The sequence below is a fragment of the Struthio camelus genome, chromosome 17 (assembly GCF_040807025.1).
Source record: "Struthio camelus isolate bStrCam1 chromosome 17, bStrCam1.hap1, whole genome shotgun sequence".
NCBI lineage: Eukaryota > Metazoa > Chordata > Aves > Struthioniformes > Struthionidae > Struthio > Struthio camelus.
Window position 1 is genome coordinate 8,882,342 of NC_090958.1, and position 11,750 is coordinate 8,894,091.

At 45.3% G+C, this 11,750-nt stretch overlaps 1 protein-coding gene across 7 annotated transcripts in view; it reads left to right on the top strand.

Annotated features, from left to right (window-relative positions):
• The first annotated feature begins 8,338 nt into the window (after positions 1-8,338).
• Positions 8,339-11,750, top strand: part of ADORA2A (adenosine A2a receptor) — a 51,441-nt gene continuing 48,029 nt past the window's right edge. For 5 of the 7 annotated variants that reach the window (XM_068910658.1, XM_068910660.1, XM_068910662.1 and 2 more), the window contains exon 1: positions 8,339-8,474. The gene's annotated coding sequence lies outside the window, so the exon portion shown is untranslated. The remainder of the gene's footprint in view (positions 8,475-11,750) is intronic. The other 2 variants (XM_068910652.1, XM_068910655.1) reach the window with 2 other exon arrangements.

Here is an 11,750-nt window from a genome sequence, read left to right on the forward strand (position 1 = left end):
TGTGTGCTATGTTTTCTTGAGGGGGGACTACTATAAGAGAGAGTATTTTAACACTTATTTTTGCTGCCATGGTTTTTCAGGAATGTTACAGGAAGCAGTTTTTGGAGGTTTATGTGCCATGGATGAGAAGAGTGCGTGCAAATGATTTACATGCACGTAACCTCATGATTTTGGGGAAGTCATCTCTATTTTGGTATACCAACATACCTTAGAGTGTCTGCCCCTAAAAGGGTTTTAATGATATCATGATGAATACCCTAGATTTGAGATAAGTATCTAAGGCATCTGTTTAGCTTGGGTTGTGCCTTAATATATTATTATAATTGGATTAGAATATATATTAGAATCTAGGATTATATTCAATTACTTAAACGTTATTTAGAGGAGAAGATGCCTTACTTGGGTTGGATGATCTCTTAAGGTGTGGGAGGGGGTCCTTATCTATAGGACAGTTCAGAGTATTTAAGATAGATGCCTAAAAATAAGAGTTCGAGATGAAAACAAAGACTAGAACACTTTAAATTTGATTTAGTCTCATTTGTCCTGGATATTAACTGGTTTTGAATAGCTGTTGCCACACCCTTTCAGATAAAACAGTATAGAGCTTTAATCCAAAATGCCTCGGAAAAACCTGGGTCTGGAGGTTTGGGATGGGCTCCTCTCTATTTCAAATGTTGTTGTTAAACATACTGGCTAGTGTAGATAGATATTAAAATTCTGCCTATTTTTGATGTATTTTTCTTTGTTTTAGTGTTTTCTATCTGTTCTGCAATCCAGAAATGCCTTTGACTCAATTTTATTCTGCAAGGAAAAGTTTCACTTCTTTCTTGAAGTAAAAAACCTCCTTGGATTTGAGTGGTTTAACAAATCTCTTAGTTCTCAAAATTTATCTTATTTTTAAGTATGAATCTTCAATTTTCATTCTAAGAATAAATGTTTTAGAAATTCGTAGTAGACTCTGATGTCACAAAGTAGGTGTTTTGGTTGTCCGTTCTTTTCTGTAGCAGGTGCATAATCGTGCTGTGAAAGTGGCTTGTACAAGTGCAGTTGGCAATCTGAAGGTCAGGATAGGAGCAGCAAGCAGAACACAGCTGAGGCCTGAGGTATGTTAAAACAGTGGTGTCCGTACGATGTGTGGGACTGCAGGTTTTTTCCCCCCTATTTGTTGAAACAATGTTCTCTAACCAAAGTTTTTCATAGATACTCTTCCAAGATGGGGACACTAGAGAAATTTGTTAAAAATGTGAAATTAGCTCCGTGAGCATCTTTAAGTTAAAAAATAAAATTAGTTAAGTATTTTGAAGGTCTTACTGTAATGAATGAATCGTAACTATCTGGAACAATAAAATAAAGATCTAATAAGCAACAACAATATAATATTCCATCCTATTACATAAAAAGGCTTATCCTGGAATCGTGGTTGTTCTGCAGTTACATTATGTATCAAATTAGTTCAATATTGCAGAACTTTCTACTACAATTCATATCAAAATAGGGTTTCACAATTATATTGATCAAAGGAAGAGACGTGAATAGATATAACAGTTTTAACTTTTGGACTGAACCCTACTCCTGTGTGCAGCTGTGCAGAGTGCATCAATGAGAAGGGCTCATGAAGATGCAGCTTCTTATACAAGATTCTTTTTAGAAAAGACACTAACTTATCATAAAAAGTTGACTTCTTTCTCCCAGATGGGAAGAATTATTAATAGGCAGCAGCTACTGTAAAGACTTAAAGCTGAATTCTGTGCCTTTCACATCATGTACCCTCTCGTAGCTCCCTCACTTAGTTTTTTGTCTAATTTTCATTTTCAGCAATATCTTTCTTTGGGCCCAGAATTTATGTTCTCTTGGTCTCTTAAACTAATTTTTCTGGTTTCTTTTTCATCCTCACTTTGAAGGGAAGAATAAGGTGAAATTAATTTTTCTTTGAATCTGCTCAAAATTAAGTGACCATGTCTTAGAAAGCTCTAACACCTTCCATGTTAATTAGTGCTTGATGGGTACTATGAAAGGAGAAGTTAGTTAATTAGAGGCTCTACTTCTGGCAAGATTGGGAGAGCATTTATGTCTAGTTAAATGTTTTTTATTAGCTTCATTTCTATTAGAAAAGTCACTTTGAAACTTCTCCAATGGAAGTCTTTGCTTAGGAAAAATGTTCATCTATGATTTAAAAAAAAAAAATAGTAGATAAACAGCTACTGATGCCATCATCAATCCTAGTCCAAGTTAAGGTTTTTACTGGCCCTTATGTCTGTAGTTGCCCTCTTTATCACCATGGCTTAATTGAACTTTGATTATAGAACTTAATTTCTGTTTATGAAAGATCCTGTTTGAAAAATGGTGTCAACTTTTTTCGATATTGTTTCCTTTCCCCTTCGGGATATTTCGTTCTTCTGAGACCTCCTTAATCTCATTATGAAAACAGAGTTGAACACAGTGGAGCTCCTTATCACGATGTTTTTGCAGATAGACTTTTGTATTGATTAGATAGTGTGAGGAAATATTTGTGCTTCTCTCCAGTGCTGTGTGTAGCTCACTCCCTTGTTTATGCTGCCTTTTCTTAAACCGTTTTAGACTTTCTTCACGCCAGAAGCCTAAAAGTTAAGCTCTTAAAAATGAAAGAAACTTGAGAAGGAGACATAACAGTCTGGAGACAACTTCACTGAGCTGTTGACAATATCATATTTTTCAAAAATAAATAACCCGCAGAGCACTGAAATGCCAGTGTCTTGAGTTAACGCTGTGTGTCTCAGGGGCCAAATTCAGCGCGGCTTGATGTCGTTCTCCGAACTCCAATGGGCCGGCGTAAAGCGCATAACCAGTGTGCTCTCTTAAAAAAGAAAAGCCCAACTTTGGAGGGTCTGTTCCTGAGGGATGCTGAAAGTCTGCAGCTCAGAAGCCCTTAAGCATTTGGTCCTTCCAAAAATTCTTTCCTGAAAATGGCTGATCTAACAATAATACAGCTGGACTAGTGGCCCAGCAGAGGAAAGAAATGTAAAAGGGAGGTGTGCAGCAGGCTTGTCCCTGGACAGAGGTATGAACATTATACCAGCATCAGAACGACGTACTAAAACACTGACTTCACTTTATAAACCTATGAAATGCCATCATTTTGCACCAACATTTCCAGCAGTTCAGTATCATACCAGTCCCTTGCAGGGAGTGGTAGGGAGCAGGGTCAGTAGCTACTTTCTGTCTTTATCTGCATTCTGGAAGGAGCTTGAATATAAAAAGCATGGATTTTGTCAAATTTGTGTTGCCCTTCCTTAGAATAAAACGAGACTACTGTAAATGAAGAGAAATCATCTGACTTCCTCCTGCTGGGGCTCTGTAACTCCAACAGTTCCATTTTTTTTTTTTTTTTAATAAAGGTAACTTCTATATATTGCTGTTGTAAAAAAACAAGTAGCTGTTGCCCTGCAACTTTCATGTGGTGATTGTTATTTTTCCTCTATAATAGTCTACAAAGAGTGCTTGAATTTAAATTGATTTTCATCTTGTCCTCTGTCATGTTGAATAGCGCTTAGAAAAATGAAGCCACAATCTGTTTGGAGAGTACCCTTTTGTGGAGATGAGTCCAACTCTTGACACAAAATAACCGAAAATCCTTCATTGGTTCATGACCTGAGTGTGTATGGTGGGATTTAAGCAGTGAGCTAGATAAGGGTTTATGTTTCCTTGTCGGCATGAATCTTACCTTGACTTTGGCTTGCTTTCCTTAAGTTTATGTAAAAGTTTATGTATTCTTTCTATGCTGGAATTAAACAGTTTGTAAGAAGGCTTCAGTCTCGGGCACAGAGAGTATCTTTTGGTTAAACTGTTAATAGAGGGGCATTTTCAGCAAAATTTTGCGTGTGTAACTTTGTTAAAGGACTTGCTTCCTCTTCAGAAAATCTAGGTTGGTTCTTCAGTGTTGATTTAAAATGGCTAATAAATATTTCATGTTAAACAATGAGAGATAAATAGTTACATATATAGAATCTGTCTTTAACGTTGAAGTAACCCTGCCTCCATCCCTTCTTAGACTAACACAAGTCTACTTTTTAGAGAGCTTCAGGCAGTAGTTTTGGGTATGGGATTACGTACAAATCAGGACACATTAATTTTAAGTGTCCTATATGCCAACATTACATATATGTGCCAATGCAATACTCAGTTTGAGGCATCTTCGCAAAATGTGCACATCTTAAATGTAATTTCTTGTATCTTGGAAAACTCAGTCTGGTTAGAGGGAAAAGTTGCAAGATGGAGAAGAGCTCCAAAACAAGTAGAGAGTAATCTATGTGTGGATGTGAAAGACTGGAAATAAATATTTATTCCTGTCTGTCTTAAAAAAATGCCAGTTTTGATGCCATAAATCTACTCTAAAGCATTGTGATCTTCGCTCCAGTGCATCAGTGGAATTAAGAAGTTTGCTATGGTCATTTACCTGTTAGCCATCAAATGACATCATTTCAACGCTTTTACATCTGTCTCCTGTGATTCAGGTATGAGTCCATTAGAAACTGTCACAGCAAATAGCTAACTGATTTTCTGTTTTAATGAGCAAAGCTGGTTGTTTTGGGTCACTTTCTAGTAGCTAAAAACACATTGAAGCATAAAGTGTAGTAGTTCCCATTAACCTCAGATAAAAGGTATTTTTCTTGAAGGCAAAAAAATATTTTTTAATTAAAAAAAAAAATTAATTCTACCAGATTCTTCTCTAGACAAACCGATGATCATTTTCAACAGAACAGTCCTCCCTGCAGCAGCCTCAGTATGTTTTTTCATGCTATCTTGCTCCTTTAAAAGAGTGGCAGGTTCTTTGTGATTATAGTCATTATATTTGCCTGTTCTGTGTTTACAGTGGCATCATTGACTTGCCCGAGCAAACTGTTGCTAATGCAGTGTTAGCAAAGAGAAGGGTAAGTTTCATGATATGCTTCAAATATAATTTTTTTATTTAGACTCTGCTCTCATCCTTTTGAGGGAAATTTTTCAAGGTTTATACTATGCTGTTTCTTTCTAGATTTTACTGCTTTAGCTCAGTTACTAAATCTGAGAAGTGCAGGCAGTCTCACGTCACTACTTTTCAACTGCACAACAAGCCAAAATTCAAGCGTGTATTGGTTTATTCACTTAGGGAGCTAGTGTCTGGTATGCTACTACAACTCTGCTTCTCTTCAAGTATGCAAAAGCCCTTCTTGGCTGTACATAGAAAGATGAAAAATTTCATTTCTTTCCTTGCAGTCCTGGACTTCTTTCAGGTCACAGCCTGAACCACAAGCCTGCTCTAGGCTTGTGTCAGTACAGGTCAGCAAGGCTGTTTAGGCTGCTGGAAGCTTTTGTTTCCAGAGGGTTTCTACCTGCCTTCTCATCCTTCCGTGTAGTCCCTTCTCAAACAGTATCTAGCTATAGCAGCAGCAGTAATAATTCCCCCCCGCCTTGAAAACTGTCTAAGAAGGGAAAGGAATTTAGCACTCTTGCAATCCCACCCTCCATATATTATAAAAACAAAATCAGGAATGCAATCAGCATTTACATTTTTCTTAACTGTCAATTTACTGTCCCTGTTGGCCACTGATAAGGGAGGGGAAAAGGAGAAAACCTATAGCCATTACAGTAAGGACAATACACATTGAATATACCCAAGAACAAATATGATGTGAAGACTGATACAGCTATGATACTTGATAGGGACAATAACATAAAATAACAGAAAAGCAATTCACTTATTCAAAAGCAAGGCAAAAGATTTATTCATGTCTTACTGTAGTAATGAAAAATATCCTATCCAGTTGTTCAATAGGACATAAAACAGCAGCTGCTTGCTGTAAAACACTTTTAAGTCTGCGGAAGTAAGTAATGGGCATGCAGAAGTAACAGAAGAACTGTCTCGGGAGCTCCAGGAGCCTGTAACACTGGTTTTTAACCTTTCTTGAAACTCTACAGAGTCCCAAACTACACAGAGAGAACCAGTTGGCAACAGTGGGATGACCTGATAGTCCATCTGAACTGGAATGGCCAGTAAGGGAAGCAACCAGTGGTTTGGGGTTGTTTTTGGAAGCAGTAGCCTGAATAATGCCACTCAGCATGTTTTCATGGGGGAAAAAAGGTCATTTCTAACACACATTAGAAGTTTGTCAAGTCACCATTATCAGCCAACCCTGTGAGATCACTCAAACGTTTGCTTTAGATAGTTTATGACATGCTAGTTTAAAAGAAAATCAACATAGTTTACGTTAAATAATCTTAAAACTAGTTACCTGCAAAAATCAAAAAAGAATTAAAACTGGGATTACAGCCATCCAGTGAAGCATTTCTGGGGTCCTTCAAAGATCTGTTGGTCAATGTCAGTGACTTGTGAAACTTGCAGATAAGGCAATGTGGTGAGGATGGGACTGTTAGAAGAAACCAGCCTCATGGCTTAATGAAGGGGGCTGACTGTGACAACATTGATTTTAACGTATCCAGGATCAAAATCATATTTAGAAACTGCAGCCCAGCTCCTGACAGGTATTTTGAATTCTCAGCATTAATTGATTTCAGTGGGAGATAGGCGTTTAGGTGTCTTTGAGGGTCTGGTCCGAAGACGACAGGCACCTGCACGGTGTTGGAAACTGCCCTGGAAAGCAGCAACGAAACAGATGCAGCAGATCCTGGCAGAGAGTAACTGCTGCAGCATGACAGTTGCACCTCCAGTTCAGATGCAACCCCGCAACACAAAACCTTGTGGAGTATCAGCCAGGATCTGGAAAACGGTATCTCTTGCACAGGGCGAAAGTGAGACCATTACCAGACCAGCTCGATTCCAGCGTCAGCATTTCTTAAAAAGCTCTGTCAAACTTCAGGTAGGTAGGCAGCGTTTCTAAACTTATCAATATTGCAGCGTGTTTTGATGAGGCTCCTAAATTTCTCAGTCTCCTGTTCTTGCCTTTTCTCCTGAACTGGCCTGTCAATGCATATAGGCCTTACAAAATCGCTACCTTTTACTGTGTGGCAGATTACTCCAGCCTTTCTCTGCAGCTTCCTGGGGAAATGACTTTTTTTCCTCCTCTTCACAGGACTTGCACTGTGTTTGGAGCCATGTTCTGGTCTCCACTCAGCTCTGTAATTTATACCTCTGTGGCTCGCGCAGTCTGTGCACTAGCCTACCTTCCTGTCTGGGGAGCGCGCAGGGGCAGACGATGTAGGTGCCCGATGATATTGTCGACGGTGAGTTTTTAATGTTTAGAGGCTCACAGGTTTTGAGGTCGCTGCTGAAGCAGCTGGGGCCAGTTATGCTACTTTTTTCCTCCTGTCTTGACATAGCGTGTGCCTGAAAATGTCGAGCAACACTTAACGCTCTTGCTGAGTTGCCTGTGGATCAAAGTGATGCATGTATGCTCCCGGCAGATGTAGCGTGAGCAAAATATCTCTGGACTCGAGTCCTGAAACAGTGGTTTTGTTGCATGGTGCGAGCATCCACTGTGTGGCTACCACTAAGCGGAGGAGCCTGTCCTGGCTGGCTGGCACTGGCTGGTGATTTCTCAGAGCCTGGGTCTGAGAAATCTGTGGACCCCCCTGGTCTGGGGTCCACAGGGGCAGTGGAAGTGGGGAGTCTTGCTGGTGTTTTTTCCCTGTTTGTAATGTCCATATGCAGGAAGATGTAAAATTAAAAAACAAACAAAAAGATTTAAAAACCTTGGAAGAAGCCCCCCCAAGAGCAGCGGGTTCCAGGCCCGGAGAGGTCCTCTCCTGCTCTGGACGGGCCGCGGTGGCCCACGAGCCGGGCAGCCCCCAGCGGCTCCTGCTCGCTGTCCGCCTCTGCACGGGCAACGCGCGTCTGCACGCTGCTGGGTGCCACAGCGACCTACGCTGAGGGCGAATGTGAAACTTCTGTAAAATATTTAATATACTCACTAAGAGCCCTTAGAGACTTCAAAATAGTAATGCACAGGCGTTTACTTTTTTTGGGGGGGGGGGCAGTAATGAAAGTTGAACAGAAAAGAGAAGAACTGTGCGTTCTCTCTGCCGGCGGTGCCCTTTAGGCTCTGCATCCCCTTGCCCTGTGCCACGTGCCGCAGCTGCAGCCTTCAACTCCGCCGTGAGTTTTCCTGCCCAGAAAGAGGTATACGCTTAAAACAGCGCACGGAGAAAACCCTCCTTTCCTTTCCCGCTTTCAGTATAAACGGATAAAACGCAGTAAAAGCCCCTTCCTGGCGCTCGCAGGTCCCGCGGGGCGGACGCGGGCCGCCGGCACCGCTTCCCCGGGGGCTCCGCGGCCCCCCGGCGCCGCCGCCCCGGCCCCTGCGCGCCGCCCCGGCGCCGCCCCCGCCGCGCCGCCCGCGCCGCCCTCCAGGGGGAGCCGCGCGCGGGCGCTGCCGCCGGCTCCGCGCCGCCGGGCGTCCCGCGTCCCCGTCCCGCGGCGGCGGCGGCAGCGGCAGCGCCCCGGCGGCTCCGGCTCCGCTCCGCTCCGGCTCGGCCGCTCGCTGCCGGCGCGGCCAGGGCAGGTGAGTGACGCGCGGGCGCGGCCGGGCTGCGCGGTGAGGGGCGGCCGCCCCGTGCGGCCGCGGAGCCCCCGGGCCGGGCGCTCGGGCGTCCGCGGTTCCCCGCGCTGCTTTCGGGCTGTCTGCGCCCCCGCGCCGCCTCCGCTGCCCCTCCGCGACTGTAGCCAGCGGCCCCCGCCGGCCGCGGGCGCCGCCTGTCCCGCCCCGCGGCTGCGGCGCCCCCGGCGGGGGCGGTTTCTGTCGGCGGCGCTTCTCCGCGGCTCTGCGCGGCCCGGCCCGGCCCGGCCCGGCTGCCGCGGTGCCGGCGGCGCCCGCGCTCTTCCCGCCTCGCCGGTCGCCGGCTGTCAGCGGCCCGACACACCCCCGCGCCGCGCTCCGCTGGTCGCCCGTCACACACCAGCTGCCGGACTTTGTCCCCCCAGCGCCCGCTCCTGCCCCGTCCCGCTCCTCGGGTTTGCGCTTGCAAGCGACCAACGCCAGAGCAGCGGCTCCCCAGGAGCCCGCCGCCCCCTGCCAGCTCCCCGAGCCGCCGCCCTCGGGTGCAGGCAGAACAGCCTTACCCCCACCTGCCGCCTTGTGCCGTCCCTCGCCCCCCAAAAGCTCCGGCTCTGCCTCGTCCGCACCACGGAGGGCTTTTCAGCGGCGGCGCCCCTTGGGCCGCGCCGGGGCCGCTGTTGGCCGGGCGGCTGCGGGGGGACCTCGGCGCGCGGGGGAGGACCGGCGAAGGACGGGGCCCTGACTGCGCCCTTCTGGGCCGGCCGGGGCCCGCGGGGCTCCCGAGCGGCCCGTCCCGAGTGAAGGCGTCGAGCGGCGGGCGGGCTCCGCCCAGCGCCGCCCTCACCCTCGCGCAGGGGACGCTGCCGCCAGGTGCTTTTCCCGCTCGCCTGCCGCGCCGTGCCCCGGCGCGCTGGGTCGACGGAGGGCGCGGAGGCCTCGCTGGCTGCGCTGCCGCGTAGCCGAAGGGCCGCGGGCACCTTCCTCGCGCTCCCGCGGGCAGCGGGGCCGCGGCGGAGGCGGGAAGGGTTAACCTGGCGGACAGCGTGACTCATTTAGCAAATAGCGGCTAATAGAATTGCCTTAACTACTTAAAATTATTTCGCTAAGCAGATGGTCGACTATTAGATAACTCTATCTTTGGAAGTATTTGTTTTCAGGTTTCTTATCGGACTCGTAAGTCTCGGGCCCGTGTACGAGAGGGACTGCAACTGATTGATAAATTCGTTCTCGGGCATGTAGCAGAAAGGGAGCGTGGCCGGCTCCCTGGCCTTTAGCGAGCCACCGCGACGTATTGCCCAAGAAAGATTAGGTAGAGTGAGCAATCGGGATGTGAGAAATATTTCAGTTGGATTAGATCTGTGGAAGAAAGGCCTTATTTTGATCTCGATAAAAAAGTCAATATAAACGTAATCATATATCCTAAGAATAATGTGAAAACTTAATCCTGTCTAACGTGGGAAACAGATGAAATTCTGAATTAGCTGGGAAAGCTATGAACCTCTGAATTTGTAGGGAAAACACAAGGGTACAAACTGCAAACATGTATGTGTGTATATAAAATAAAAACGACCTACTCCAAGGTTCATAAGTGTTTAAAAAAAATAAAAGAAAGAAAGAAAGAAAAGACAAGAAGACAGGCCTCCTTTTTTACCCTGTTCATGTGATAAGTTTGTAATTTACACACACGTAATCTGTCTCACTTCCCATATGTGTATTTATGCATGAAAAATAGAATCAGCATCGTCCTGTGTCAGGCCAAGGGATGTCAGCCTAGTAATGATGTTTTTAGCCTCTGTCCTTCTGTCAGTGGGGACAGAAAGCACTGAAGATCAGAGCTGAAAAGCCTTCTGCCAGGTCTCCTGTGTTTGCATTTCTATTTTTGCTGATATTTTAATGGGATGTTTCCATAAGGGCTGCTGGCACTACTGCATTTGAATGTAATCAACTTTTAAAAGCTATTCATCTTTTTGTTTAATCTTCTGTAATGGATTTTATGTTGAGCCATGTGCTTAAGCCCTCTTAGGAACTACTGGGAAAAGCTCAGTCCAGGAGGAGGCTTTGGAGAGACTGTTTTAAATGTTCACTCTTCTTTTCAGTTGCGTTTCTGCGAAGGGTCTGGGCCGGATGGCTGCGTACGTCCCCCTTCAGTCTTGAGCCTGGCAGCTTTTCCATCGGGTACAGAGGGAAAACCTCCCCCTTTACCGCTTCCGTTTTGCCTGGGTGACTGATGGCTGTATGATTTCTCATCAACACAGGATGTTCAAGGCTTCACAGATTTTCCGCCAAAACAGTTATTTTCACTATGCTTCAGCTCTTTGCTTCAGTTTGACATTTCCACCCCTATTTTTGCATGCGAGATGGGACAAGACGCAGTGTGGCTAAGCCCTCTTCACCTAAGAGTTCTGCTCAGTTGTAAGAGTGAGTTTGGGGTTTTTTTTTTTTTCTATCCTAAGGCCAACCTTGGCATCTGTCTGTTGGTGTCCTGCAAAGCATGGCCTTGTCTTCAGGTTGAAGAGAAGACAGCTCTTATTTGTGCTCTCTGGGCTGTGTGGGTGATGAATAACACTCTAGGTCCTTTTTGTTTTCTCATCTGAAATAAAAAGAGATGCAGTCTTGAAGCATTTTCTTTGTTGCTGGACTCTAAGCTAAAAAACAAGAGATCTTGAGTTCTGTGTCAAGGAATTAGGAAGGATTCTCGCAAGTCAGTAGCAAGTTACTACTTTTCCTCGGGTGTCTGTTATTTAAGACTGGGCAGCTTGATGCCTCATGGACCACCTTCAGGTTTTGCAGCAACAAATAGCACCCGAATGGTGTGAACACACTAGTACCGGTTCTTTGCCTTTCTGCTCATCCTAAAAAGGAGGAGAAAGTTGCCTTCTTAATGAGATGCTCATGTGGCTGAATGTTAAGGTTTGGTCAGTTAGGGACGAAGAGCTGGCCAGGGAAGGAAAAAGGGTCTGGACAAATACATGCAAGACTGGCCTTGTTGCCTTGAGGTCATTTAACCTCTGGAAGCTTGTGTTTCCTCTGTAAAATCAGAAGATGTCTCTCCCCTCGCAAAGGTTACATCTGTGTCAAGAATAATTATTGGTTGTATTGCACGTTTTTTTCTGAAGTAAATCTCTGTAGATCGGAATGACCAGATGGCACATGCAACTCTCAATTATGGAAAATATCCTCAGGAGGTACTTCGAGGTCATCTAATCCATTCCTCTGCCTGAAGGCAGGATCAGCTATGCTTTGTGCCATTCCTGACAGATATTTGTCCATCCTGTTCTTAAA